Source organism: Sus scrofa, chromosome 1 (genome assembly GCF_000003025.6).
Source record: "Sus scrofa isolate TJ Tabasco breed Duroc chromosome 1, Sscrofa11.1, whole genome shotgun sequence".
Classification (NCBI taxonomy): domain Eukaryota; kingdom Metazoa; phylum Chordata; class Mammalia; order Artiodactyla; family Suidae; genus Sus; species Sus scrofa.
In genome coordinates, this window is record NC_010443.5 from 81,728,543 (window position 1) to 81,742,444 (window position 13,902).

The window sequence follows — 13,902 nt, forward strand, 5'->3', positions numbered from 1 at the left end:
ATTCCCACAACAACACTGTGAGATAGCTAAGAATTATCCAGAGTTGACAGACTGAGAGCTTAAAATGATGTTTGGCTCTGATGCCAAGGACTGCTGAGGGAATTAATAACAGAGCTGACAACAAAGTCCAAAATCCTGGCTTCTGGCTGCTGCTAAGGCGAAGGAAGCTGTCAGAGAGCTTTATAGTCCTGTCCTCACTCCTGTTCTCCACAGTGACACAGAGGTCAAAGGGACCTGCTCTTACAGTACCCCTGTGTGATCAGAGAAGCTATCACAGATGTTTCTAGGCCAGTTCTTAATGTTTCACAGAGTTCAATATTTCACATCTCCCTAGAAAATATTAAGAAAAATTTGAATCCACAATTTAGAGACCTGTTGAAGATTCAAGAAGACCTCAATGAGTCCGAATGAGAAAAATCTACTTAGAGCTTAAGAAGGAATATCATTACAATCTGCAAAGCTAAAACAAGTCACACCCAGACCAACTTACCTGAATTTGGGTAGATGTGGTCTGTGCTGCTAGTGACCAACTGTCCCAGTTTACTGAGGACTGAGAACGTCTTGGTACAAAGACTTTCTGTGTTAATATACAATGGAGAAAATAAAGCCTGTTCAATAAATGGTGGTGGGAAAACTGAACAGCCACGTGGAAAAGAATGAAATGAGAACACTCCCTAGCACCATACACAAAAATAAATTCAAAATGGATTAAAGACTTAGATATAAGACCAGACACTATAAAATTCTTAGAGGAAAACATAGGCCAAACACTCTCTGACATAAACGACAGCAACATCTTCTCAGATCCACCTCTTAGAGTAATGAGAGTAAAAACAAAAGTAAACGAATGGGACTTAACTAAACTTAAGTTTATGCACAGCAAGGGAAACTCTAAACAAATCAAAATGACAACCCACAGAATGGGAGAAAATCTTTGCAAATGAATCAACTGACAAGGAATTAATCTCCAAAATTTATAAACACCTCCTATAGCTCAATACCAAAAAAACAAACAAATCAAAAAATGGGCAGAAAATCTAAACAGACAATTCTCCAAAGAAGACATATGGATGGCCCCAAAACACATGAAAAGATGTTCAACATCACTCATCATTAGAGAAATGCAAATCAAAACCACTATGAGGTACCACCTTACACCAGCCAGAATGGCCATCATCAGAAAGTCTACAAACAGTAAGTTCTGGAGAGGGTGTGGAGAAAAAGGAACCCTAGTACACTGTTTGTGGGATTGTAAATTGGTGCAACCCACTGTGGAAAACAGTATGGATATTCCTCAGAAAACTAAAAATAGGACTACCATTTTGATCCAGCAATCCCACTCCTGGGCATCTATCCAGAGAAAACCATGACTTGCAAAGACACATGTACTCCGATGTTCATTGCAGCACTATTTGCAATAGCCAAGACATGGAAACAACCTCAATGTCCATCCACAGAAGAGTGGATCAAGAAGATGTGGTACATATACACAATGGAATATTACTCAGCCATTAAAAGGAACAAAATAACAGCATTTGCACAACGTGGGTGGACCTAGAAATTATCATGCTAAGTGAAGTCAGTTAGACCATGAGACCCCAACATCAAATACTATCACTGACATGTGGAATCTGAAAAAAGGACACAATGAACTTCTTTGCAGAACAGATTCTGACTCACAGACTTTGAAAACTTATGGTTTCCAAAGGAGACAGTTTGGGGGGTGGGGGGATGCGCTGGGGGTATGGGATGGAAATCCTATAAAATTGGATTGTGACAATCATTGTACAACTATAAATGTAATAAATTCATTGAGTAATAAAAAAATAAAGGAAAAAAAAAAAAGACTTTCTGTGTTAAAACTGGGGAGGTCCCAGGCAAATTCATACAGTTGATGACCTTACTTCTGGGTAATGATATATGCTAGTGCTTCTTTGTTCATTTTGTCATGAAATGAATTTAAATAGTTGTCTTACTTCTGCAGGTAATCAGATACATATGGTGTAAAGAAGTTAAATTTGAGGAAAAATTTTAAAGTGTTATTTTAAAGCATATCTTTTATTGAATTATGGTCTAATTTTCATAGATAGCAAAACTTCATATACAGTTTTCAACTTGCCATGGGGATGGGACCATCAGTATGCATAAAAATCCATACTAAAAATATGTCCTAAGATTCTTTCCTTGGAATTCCCATTGTGGCTTAGCCCAACTAGTATCCATGAGGATGAGGGTTCAATCCCTGGCCTCACTCAGTGAGTTAAGGATCTGGTGTTGCCATGAACTGTGGTATAGGTCACAGATGTGGCTTGGATCTGGCATTGCTGTAGCTGTGGTATAGGCTCGCAGCTGAAGCTCCAATCTGACCCCTAGCCTGGGAATTTCTACATGCTACAGGTTTGGCCTTAAAAAAAATAAAAAAATAAAAATAAATTTAAAAAATCTTGTGTACAATCATTATGGAGAACAGTATAGAAGTACCTTAGAAATCTATACATAGAACTACCATATGACCCAGCAATCCCACTCTTGGGCATATATCCAGACAAAACTTTCCTTAAAAAAGACACATGCACCCATATGTTCACTGCAGCACTATTCACAATAGCCAAGACATGGAAACAACACAAATATCCATCTACAGATGATTGGATTAGGAAGATGTGGTGTATATATACACAATGGAATACTACTCAGCTATGAAAAAGAACAAAATAATGCCATTTGCAGCAACATGGATGGAACTAGAGACTCTCATACTGAGTGAAGTAAGTCAGAAAGAGAAAGACAAATACCATATGATATCACTTATATCTGGAATCTAATATATGTCACAAATGAACGTTTCCACTGAAAGAAAATCATTTACTTGGAGAATAGATTTGTGGTTGCCAAGGGAGGGGGAGGGAGTGGGATGGATTTGGAGCTTGGGGTTAACAGATGCAAACTATTGCCTTTGGAAGGGATTAGCAATGAGATCCTGCTGTGTAGCACTGGGGACTATGTCCAGTCACTTATGATGGAGCATGATAATGTGTGAAAATAGAATGTGTACATGTATGTGTAACTGAATCACCATGCTGCACAGTAGAAAAAAAAATTGTATTGGGGAAATAATAATTAATAAAAAATAAATTAAATATATAAATAAATAATCTTGCTATGCCCAGTTTCTCATCTGAAAAAAAAATGATAACTATCTACACCACACAGATCATTGTGAAGGCTACATGAATTAATAAATGTAAAACACTTACAACAATTTTGACAAAAAGTAAGACCTCAATAAATGATAGCCAACAATATTATTCATCTTCTTGTGATTATTTAAATCCAAGCTTTGGAAGTACAAAACTAATAAGGACTCTTTTTTCTCACCTCTCACCTCTTTCGAGTTTGTAACTCGATCCTTGTAGGTAGGTTCACAGTGCTGATTCAATATGATCTTTCTATAAATTATGGCCTCCTCTCATCTAATTTGTAATTACCCCTTAACTTCTTTACTAATTATCATATTTATTTGTACCTTCCCTTACTCATTGAACAAACATTTTGACTACTTCCTATATTCCAGAGACTGTGCCAGGTACTGGAGGAAGCCTGTGTGTCTTTCAGAGAAGACGGAAAATCTCCTTCACTCACAGGTCTTAACGGAAATAGTGCTGCCTTTGACCAGATTCCTTCATTTATTCTGACTCTGCCAGATCAACTCATACTCTTACAGCAATTACAGGAAGCTGGACACTGACATGTCTTACAAAACAATGTACACTGGAGAATGAAAACTGTAGGAAACGGAATTTTGATCCAAGACTAGAGTGTCACATCTTTAGAATACCCTCCATATCTTCCAGCAGTTATAGACATGGTATCCCAGGATCTGTTAAACAGAGGTATTTAAACTTGTTAGACAACATTGTTTATTCCCAAAATCAAAGACAACAAAACATTCCCAGAGGGATAGTCTTAGACACCTGCTTCTAATGATCCTTGACCAATCTGGGAAAATAAGTCTAACCCGCCTGGAGTTCAGTTATTGGACATGGGAGGAATCTAAAGAGTTAGATGGACACATGGACTCCTGATAACAAATGTTGGTTTTAGGATTTTTAAATGCCAGGCTTTGTGTCAGATATTTTAACCCTCACAACACCCCCCCCCAAAGTAAATACCTTATTTTGTTAAACTTCCAAAATTGTGATACCAAGCAAACATACAGAAAAGTGCACAAGACTTGAGTTAATACATTGTAAAATGAACACTCATGTAACCCCTACTCAGATGAGGGAATGGACTACTACCAGAACCCTGACAGGACTTCTGCAGGACCCTTCCAGATCACAGCGCCATCCAAACACTTCCCTGATGTTTATGGAATTCAACTTCCTTCCATTTCTTTACAGTTTCATAACCTAATTAACCATTCCTAGAAGTGTCATAACCTAACTAACCATCCCTAAAAGTATCATTTAATTTTGTCTGTATGGGGGGGGGGCGGGGAACAATACAGTAACAACTCTATTTTTGCCTGGCCTCTTACACTTATGTCCTTAAGAAACATTCATTTTGTAACATACCTCAAAAGTCCATTCATTTCCGTTGCTGCATGAAACTCTGTGTGGATATACCATAGCTGTGTATTGCAGTGGGATGGAACTTTTGGGTTGTTCCCGTTCAGAGCCATTTTGAACAATACCGTGAACCTATATGCATGTGTCCCCTGACAGACAGGTGTACTCATTTCTCTGTCTGGTAGTAAAGTTCCTGGGTTGTAAATTATGGGTATCTTCACCTTCAATAGACATTATCAAAGAGGTTGTACCAACCTGAATTCCTACCAGCAATTTATGAGTGAAATGTAGTACCTCACAGAGGTTTTCATGTTCATTTTTTTCTGGTTTCCAATGATACCAAACACTTTTATTTATATTCCGTTTATAGACTCTCATTTAAGAAATGTGTACTTAGGTCTTTTGTCCAATGAGGAAGGAATAAGGGTTCCTATAAACTAAGTAAACAAAGTGTTTACCTAAGGAGGGAGTGATCAACAGCGTCAAATGATACTTGTGGGTAAAATAAAATAAGGACTGAAGAGTGGCCATTGGATTTAGCAAACGGATATCACTGGTGAGGTTAGCCATAGTTTTGTTGGAGTGTTGGAGGGAAAAGTTTCATCTTTGTGTACTTACAAGTGAATGAGAGAGGAGGGATTGCAGAGGGAGGCAGACGGTTCATTTCAATCAATTTTCATTAAAGAGGAGCAGCAAGTTGGTGGCTGGAAAAAAGATAATTTTTGTTCTAAGATGAGAAAAATAAGAGCATGTTTATATGATTTTGAAAATGACTTACTAGAAATGAAAAAAAGTCACAGGAAAGGGGCGAAAACACTGTTTTTGAGAGGATGAGATACAGTGCACAAGTAGAGGGCTGACCATACATACGAGTGCAGATAATCTGTAGCAGTGAGTCTCAAACATTAGCATGCATCAGAATCAGAGGTTTTTTACAATACTGATTACTGGGGCCTACCTTTGGACTTTTTGATTCAGTAACTCTGATCCAAGAATTTCTATTTCTAACAAGTTAGAATGTATAGCTTATAGTCTGGGGACCCCAATATAAGAACAACTGCCCAATAGGAACGGGAGTAAATATAGATGCTAGCTGGTAATGGGTATTTTTCAGAAAAACAGAAGCTTGGTCAATACTAGAATAAATAAGGATGGAGGTATCAGTTCGACAAGAAGAAAAATACAAAATAATCATCTAAGATAGCACTAGAGTGAACGCATCAAGGCAATAAAGTATGATTGCCCAATATCATCAAACACTTATTAAAATACACATATAATGGTTTTGTATATTTCCTTTCGACAGGATCAGCCAGGATACAGAGAACAAAAAAAGTTGAATTTAACCTGTGTATCTGTTAGTTATTGCTACATAACAAATAACTCCTCAACTCAGTGGCTTACAGCAGTATTGTTCAGGTAGTCTTGTTGATCTAGACATGGCTTGGCTGATTATGGCTAGGATCACACATGACCTGAAGTCAGCTCATAGGTCACCAGGGACTGACTGGTTTTGGTTGGGTCTTGCTCACATGCCTTGTAGTTCCTGACCATAGGCTGGGATGGCTAGAGTGACTAAGCTGTCTCATCATCCAGCAGGGTATCCCAGCCTTTTTAAAATGGTAGTAGCAGTGTTCCCAAAGAGTATGGAATCCCTCAAGGCTTTTTGTGACTCAGGCTCAGAACTGGAAAAATGTCTTCCACTGCGTGCTGTGGGCCAAAGCAAGTTACAAGGCTAAGACCAAAGTCATGGAGTAGAGAAGTGTACCTTGTTCTTTATGGGTGGGTTTTCATAGTCATATTGCAAGGGATATAAATACAAGGAAAGAGGGAAGTGCGGTTGTTGTTAAAATCTACCATGGCTAGGATTTTAATTTTTTTGGTAAGGGTTTAAAGAAGTGAAGAAAAGAATAGAGGAATTCAGGGTACATCAACTACATGATTTTAATGATCCTCTACAAATATTTGGCTGGACAAGAAGTGAGAAAACCATGGCAGTGAAGGACTGTGAAGAGGAGGTGGGAATCATTGCATCGTAGGTATCAGTGGACTCAAGGATTGTTGGAGTTGGACACTTGAAGACATGAGTTGGAAAAATAGAAGTAGGTAGTAAAAGAGTGGGATTCTTGCTTTTGAGATTATGGAGAAGGTGGGAGTGGGCAGCTGAAGTAGTGTGAGTGACAAGATCATTGTAGAAGAGAGATTAAAGGAATTGGGGAACCAGGGTATTGGAGTAATTAAAAATTAAGAGAGGAAGTTCCTGTCGTGGCTCAGGGGAAACGTATCTGACTAGCATCCATGAGGATGAAGGTTCAATCCCTGGCCTTGCTTAGTGGGTTAAGGATCCGCTGTTGCTGTGAGTTATGGTGTAGGTCACAGACATGGCTCAGATCCCATGTTTCTGTGGCTATGGTATAGTCCAGCGGCTATAGCTCTGATTCCACCCCTAGCCTGAGAACTTCCATATGCCACAGGTGTGGCCCTAAAGAAACAAAACAAAAAAAAAATTAAGAGAGAAGTACAGATGGAAATAATTACAATGAGCTATGAGCTAAAATCTTCAACGAATGGGAATTATGAAGGCAGAGACTGAGGTAGGTGGGTAAATCCCATAAATGATGTTTAAATATTAAAGTAGATATGATAATTACATATTTTTATGCTGGGACAGGTCTGTAAGGACATTTATTCAACTTACAGCAGTTATCTCTAGGAAGATAAATTATAATTTGTTGAGCAATGGTGAAAGGGAATTTTCACTTTCATTTTATTTGCTTCTTTTTTTTGTTTACAATACACATGTATTATGCATAAATAACTAGTGAAGTAGAGCTTTAAAAAGAAGCAGAAGTGGCTAACTTCTCGTCACACAGATCTGGATTTGAATTCCATCTGTAAAATGTGCATGCTCTCACCTACTTCTATGTTGTGATGATTAAGTGAAATCATTACTTAACCTTCATAACACAATACGTGGCACATGGAAGAAATTCAATCACATGTGCCATTTCTTCACTCATTAGCAAGCCCCCCCCACAACATTCATTCATTCATTCATTGCGTGAGTGTGTATACACATGTACACCATGCGGGGGGGGCACAGAAGGGTGAGAGTATACCCAGAGACTCTATAGCACTTTTGAATTCTCCTTGGAGTACTGTTTTATTTGGGGGGTGAGGAGAAAGAAAGAGACACAGAGAGAGAGAGAGAAAGGAAGGAAGGAAGAAAAATGAAGGGAGAAAGAAAGAAAGAAAAGGAAAGAAAGGGAGGAAGGAAGGAAATGCTGTTGTTTATATTGCTTACCTGGCTAATTTCCAAAAGAAACTAATAATAACAGATTATGCACATATTGGCACTTCCGCTGTAAGCCAAAACCAGAATGTATTCAGCCATTTTCATTAGGAACTATTTGCATATCCAAAGGACATTTTTCAAATATAGCTTTAGCAACAAGAATAAATTATGGTTTGTAAAAAATAATACTTTCCAAGAGTCAACAGTCCTAATGAAGAGTTTAACAGGCAGCATCAAATGCAACATAGGCAGAATCTATTAACAGAAACTAGGAGTATTCTATGAACTTCACAATAAAATACATAAACCAAGGTTTCTAAAAAGAGTATTTTTCTCCGTGGTGTATTGTTCACAAGTATGACTGAGCAAGTTAATTCTTAGGTCCCCAAAATGTTGGCATAGGCTATTTTTACCCTGTGAGAATTTATACAGCCTGCACGAGAGCTCTTGGTGTGGACAGTGAAGTCTACTGAAGGTCAAATGAAAATTAGTGCCTGATATACTAGTATTTGACAGAACTAAAAATCAATGATCATCGGAATACTGCCTGAAATTGTGGCTCCAAGAAATTAAAATCTTTATTATAAATCTGTGAAATGTGAATCCTGATTTATTTATTACTAAACTTGGAATTAGTGTCAGTGAAATACAGTCCCTCCTGCCTCCAAGTAAAAGCTCCCTTGCTCCCACTCACAAGTGCACAATGGAAGAAGATGGAAATTCATTCAGTGGGCATTACGTGCCAGGCTGTGTGCAATGGACTGACTTACAAAGGTGAACAAAACACAGTTCCCAGTCTGAAATAACATAGAGAAGCCTGGCAAAAAAAATGGTAATAATAAAAACAATCTGGAAGCCCAGATAGCTAGTAAAACATTATTTCTGCATGTGTCATGAGGGTATTCCTGGAAGAGTTTAACATTTGAATCAGGAGACTGAGTAAAGAAGCCCCCCTTCACCAGCATAAGCAGGCATTTTCCAATCCATTGAGGGCCTGAATGGAACAGAAAAGTGGAGGAAGGGCAAATTTTCTGTTTCTGCCTAAGCTGTGACATCTGTCTCTCCTGCTCTCAGACATGAGTGCTCCTTGTTTTCGAGCTTTTGGACTCAGACTGACTTATCCCATTGACTTTGCTGGCTTTTCAGCTTGTATATGGCAGATCATGGCACTTCTCGGCCTCCTCCTACATCTATCTATCTATCTATCCATCCATCTATCTATCCATCCATCTATCTATCTACTTACCTACCTACCTAATCTATCTTATTGGTTTTATTTCTACAGAGAACCCTAATACAGGAAGAAAGAATACTTTTTCTTTTTTTTTCTTTTTTTTTGGCTGTGTGTGCAGCAAAAAATTAACACTTTGACCAGAGTGACAGTATGAGTTCAAGAAACCATGCCAGACTAGCTTCTCCTTCTATTTCATGTACAGAGTTATATTGTTTTTATTGGATATGTTAACTCTCCTTGGGCGTAAACTCATCACATTGGTTCTCATCCTATATGTGGAACTCTGCGCTAAACATACTGGGGAATCTATACCTCATAGAAGTGGGAGGATTTCCTATTACTCAAGTCCATTTCTAACCAGTGCTTCTAATATGAGGCAGAATTAACTAATGTGGTCAAAATCAATACAGCGTTTCTTTATGCTAATGAAAATGGTAAAAGGGTTAAGCAGCAGCAACCACAGAATAACCAGACGATTGCTCATTCTACTCCCCCCGCCCCGCCCCCCGCCTCATCCTGACATACTCAGGCATGTTGTTAAAGGACTGCAAGCTACTTGTGAGCAGGGACTGTGGTGATGAAGATGGGAACAGGTATGGCCTGGGTAGTGACCACCTATCCTGTGGAATCCCACCTTGGCTAATCAGATGTGTTTGTGAGTACTTCTTTCCACAAATCTCAATACCAGTTTTTGTGGGTATGTATGCGTGAAGAAGAAAAAAGAAAGGAGGAGTTCCCATCGTGGCGCAGTGGTTAACGAATCTGACTAGGAACCATGAGGTTGCGGGTTCGACCCTGCCCTTGCTCAGTGGGTTAACGATCCGGCGTTGCCGTGAGCTGTGGTGTATGTAGGTTGCAGATGCGGCTCGGATCCCACGTTGCTGTGGCCCTGGTGTAGGCTGGCAGCTACAGCTCCGATTAGACCCCTAGCCTGGGAAACTCCATATGCCGAGGGAGCGGCCCAAGAAATGGCAAAAAGACAAAAAAAAAAAAAAAAAAAAAAAAAAGAAAGGAAGTTAAAAAGAAACTCAAAAACAAAGATGGGAGAGATAATACACGATTTTCTCTTTGCTTTCTAACAAGTCTTTTGACTATTAAACTGATTTTGCTTTAAGATCCAGAAACTTAAAAATCTAAGCAGTAGTCTATCTTTTATTTTTGTTTCTAACAAGTCAATTTAAATAGAAATAATCTTAGAGAAAATTAATACATTGGAACACTATGTTAAAGATTCTTGTGATGGCAGATACTTCATGGTGCATCTCAAATTTTTTCAAATGGTGTTTATAGCTCCATGCCTAAAGTAGGTTTCTTTAGATAGCATGTCCAGATCTTGCTTTTTTTTTTTTTTTTTTTGGTCTTTTTAGGGCCACACCCATGGCATATGGAGGTTCCCAAGCTAGGGGTTGAATCGGAGCTGTAGTCACTGGCCTATGCCACAGCCAAAGCAATGCAGGATCTGAGCTGTGTCTGCGACCTACACCACAGCTCACAGCAAAGCCAGATCCTTAACCCACTGAGGGAAGCAGGGATCAAATTAGCGTCCTCAGAGATGCTAGTCAGATTCATTTCTTCTGAGCCATGAGGGAACTCCAGATCTTGCTTTTTGAATAAATCTGACAATCTCTGACTTTTAGTTCAAGACTTTAGATCATTTACATTTAATACAATTATTATATGCTTATGTTTAGCTCTACAATATTGTTACTTTCTTTCTATTGCTCCCAACATTTTGGCATTCTTTTTATTTTTCTTTTCTGTTTCTGCCTTCTTTTGCATTAATTGAACTTTTCAAGAATCCATTTTAGAGGAATGGAAGTTGGAGTGTTTAGCTAGAAGAGGAGTGGGGCAAGTTATGCAAAGGTATTAGTACTGCTTCTGAATACACAAAGAGATTTCTCACAGGATCATAACATGTTCCATTTCTTCACATTTTGCTTTGAGATAGAATGTTTAGTCTTATAGTAAGTATACACTATGTGGTAGGTATATCAATAATGTATTAATCCTTTTACTTTGACAATAAGAGAAAGTAGTGTTATATAGTCAATGTCCAGGAGTTACCCTGTTACATGAAGGTTTTCTGGGATAGAAATCTTAGGATGGGGGTGTCTAGAATGGATTAAATATGTCAACACATATAAATCATTTATAAGACTCTTGATACTCATTTACACATTGCCTTCCAAAAAAGTTGATGTAGGATATTTATGTTAAGAGGAATACATGAGAAAACTTCAGTAGAGAAGGTAGGATATTAATACTCAGTTTTGAATGTCTTCTTTAAAATAATAAATAGATATCATTACCACAGAGAAAACTTTCAAATATCTGATTCTACATATAGGACAAAGTAAAGAATCAAACTATATTAAGTCATAAGATGTATAGTTATTCATTCAATGAAACTCTTTGTACATCATAGAAAATGCATAATTGAAGGGATAAAAGATCTAAGATGAAAATAGACAGGTGAGATGCATTCAGTCATTTAAGTCATAAAAGTAAACATGCTGCTCCAGAGGTTTGGAGACAAAGTTATGGATTCATACCTGAGCCATGAGGAACTCCACACTGATTGGATCCACTTTATTAGGGGTTTCTGAGATATGTTCATATTCAGATACCTCTGAAGACTCAAAAGTTTTACTCACTTAAGTACTTGAAAGGCACTCTGTATTTTATCTGCCAATGTTAGTCCTGGGGAAACAGGATGGAGAACATAAGAGTTAGTCATTTGTGTGGGTCCCTGAGAAAGGGACGCTACACTCTGTCCCATTGCAAGGTCAAATCCCCTGTATAGGTAACAACAGAACCCTCCACATGAGCCTCAGGATCCAAAAGCAGAAGGAATTGAATCTTAGTTCTCATTTGAAATTCTGACGAAAGCTTTGCAGAGTATCCTATGACAATACAGGGCAATCAATCAAAGAGGAACTATGGGTCACAACTAGACAGAAAGAGGATCTGAGGTAGACTTCCCCTCCCCCCACTGCCTTCCCCCACCGTAACACATACCTTCCTTTTCTGTGACTCTGAAGCAAAATGTCTCCTATGAAAGTTTCCAACTATTCAAGAGAGGTGCCGAGGTTGGCTGCGTGTGCAATAGTTTCATGGTTTGGGTCAAACTAAACCTTTTCCTGATGACACTGTAAGTAGAGGTGTTTCAGAGTTTATGTAGCAGGGATGGTTGCTGGCTATGTGGCCAATGTAGCCAGTGAGGCCAGAGGCAACCAAAGACCGACAGGGATGGTCTAGCGGAGGAAAAGCAGTGGTATGGATGCCATTAACCAAGGATTTGATGTCTCTGCTCAGACTTGACAACATGTTAGCCCTTCTGCAGTTTAGAACCTTCAGACCCCAAAAGGACAGCCCAGTCAAAGGGAAGTATCAGGAAGTGACAGTCAATTAAAGAGAAACTGAGTTCACATTGGAATTGGCTGAGTTCACTTTGAGTTTATCACTATTTTAATTCCAGTTTAACTTGTGGCAAATCAAGATGCTCCATAATATACTGTTAATGTTGATTACTTGATCCTAATCCAAAACTTAACATTTGTCCTAATTCAATTTCAATCCATTGCTACATCATTTGAGATCTTTTTGAAACACGATTCTGCCACTTAGTGTTTTGCTCACTCTCCAAGAGGAACTCATTTTACATTTTAAACTTTAGGTTTTTTATTCAGACACAACTTGATAAGAAGTTTCCTACCAAAGGATTTCATCCCATCGCATTCTCCTTTTCCATCTTCAAAAATAAATACACACCAGGTAGTTCCACTATGGCTCAGTGGGTAAGAACCCAACATAGTGTCCATGAGGATGTGGGTTTAATCACTGGCCTTGCTCAGTGGGTTAAAGATCCAGCATTGCCGTAAGCTGCAGTGGAGGTCACAGATGCAGCTTGGATTTGGTGTTGCTGTGGCTGTGGTATAGGTCTTAGCTGTAGCTCTGATTTAACCCCTAGCCCAGGAACCTCCATATGCCACAGCTATAAAAAGAAAAAAATGAAAAAAAAAAAAAACCCACAGTAAAATCTCTAAGTGGACTTCTTTCCTTGTGGCAAGAGCAGAAATGAAGAGTAGAAAATAATGTATTTTTTAATTAAGAAATTTAAGGATTTTGAGATTAATTTAAAAAATGAAAAATATTTCTAGTGTAGAACTACTGCCATCTTAAGGCCGCAGCCCACTATTATAAATCAGCTTTGGATTCTATTTATCTAAACAGCTTATAGTGATTAATATTTAGGCATTTGTACATTTTATCATTTTTTTCAAATTACTAAATAATGTTTATTATTCCCACTTAAACAAATTATATGATCCAGAGAAGATGTGTAGATTGGCTTAGGTTATATAAATGGTGGAACATTATAATGTTTACTTTGGGGTATTTAGAAAAGCACGTTTGAAACTAATAAAAGATTAAATAATCAGGCCATCTACCCCCCCAAATAAGTTTAGTAAATAACATTTATAATGTAGATGTTAAAATATAGCATTATAAATCCACAAAATATCACTTAGTGAGTTATTTTAGCATCTAAAACTTAAGCTAGTTAACCACAAAATTATTATTTAGGTAAATAGCAAAAGACAAATTAAATAAAAGGTATGATTAAGGTTAAAGTTCCTAAATTATAGTACTATATTTATTAAAGTGTAGGTCAGATATAATGAAATTAAATTCTAGAAAATCAGCACTAAAAATCACAACTTCTTATTTCTGAGCATTTCAAAATTATAACTTCCTAATTCTAAGAAAAAAATTCCATACATAGAATACTAAAGAAACCC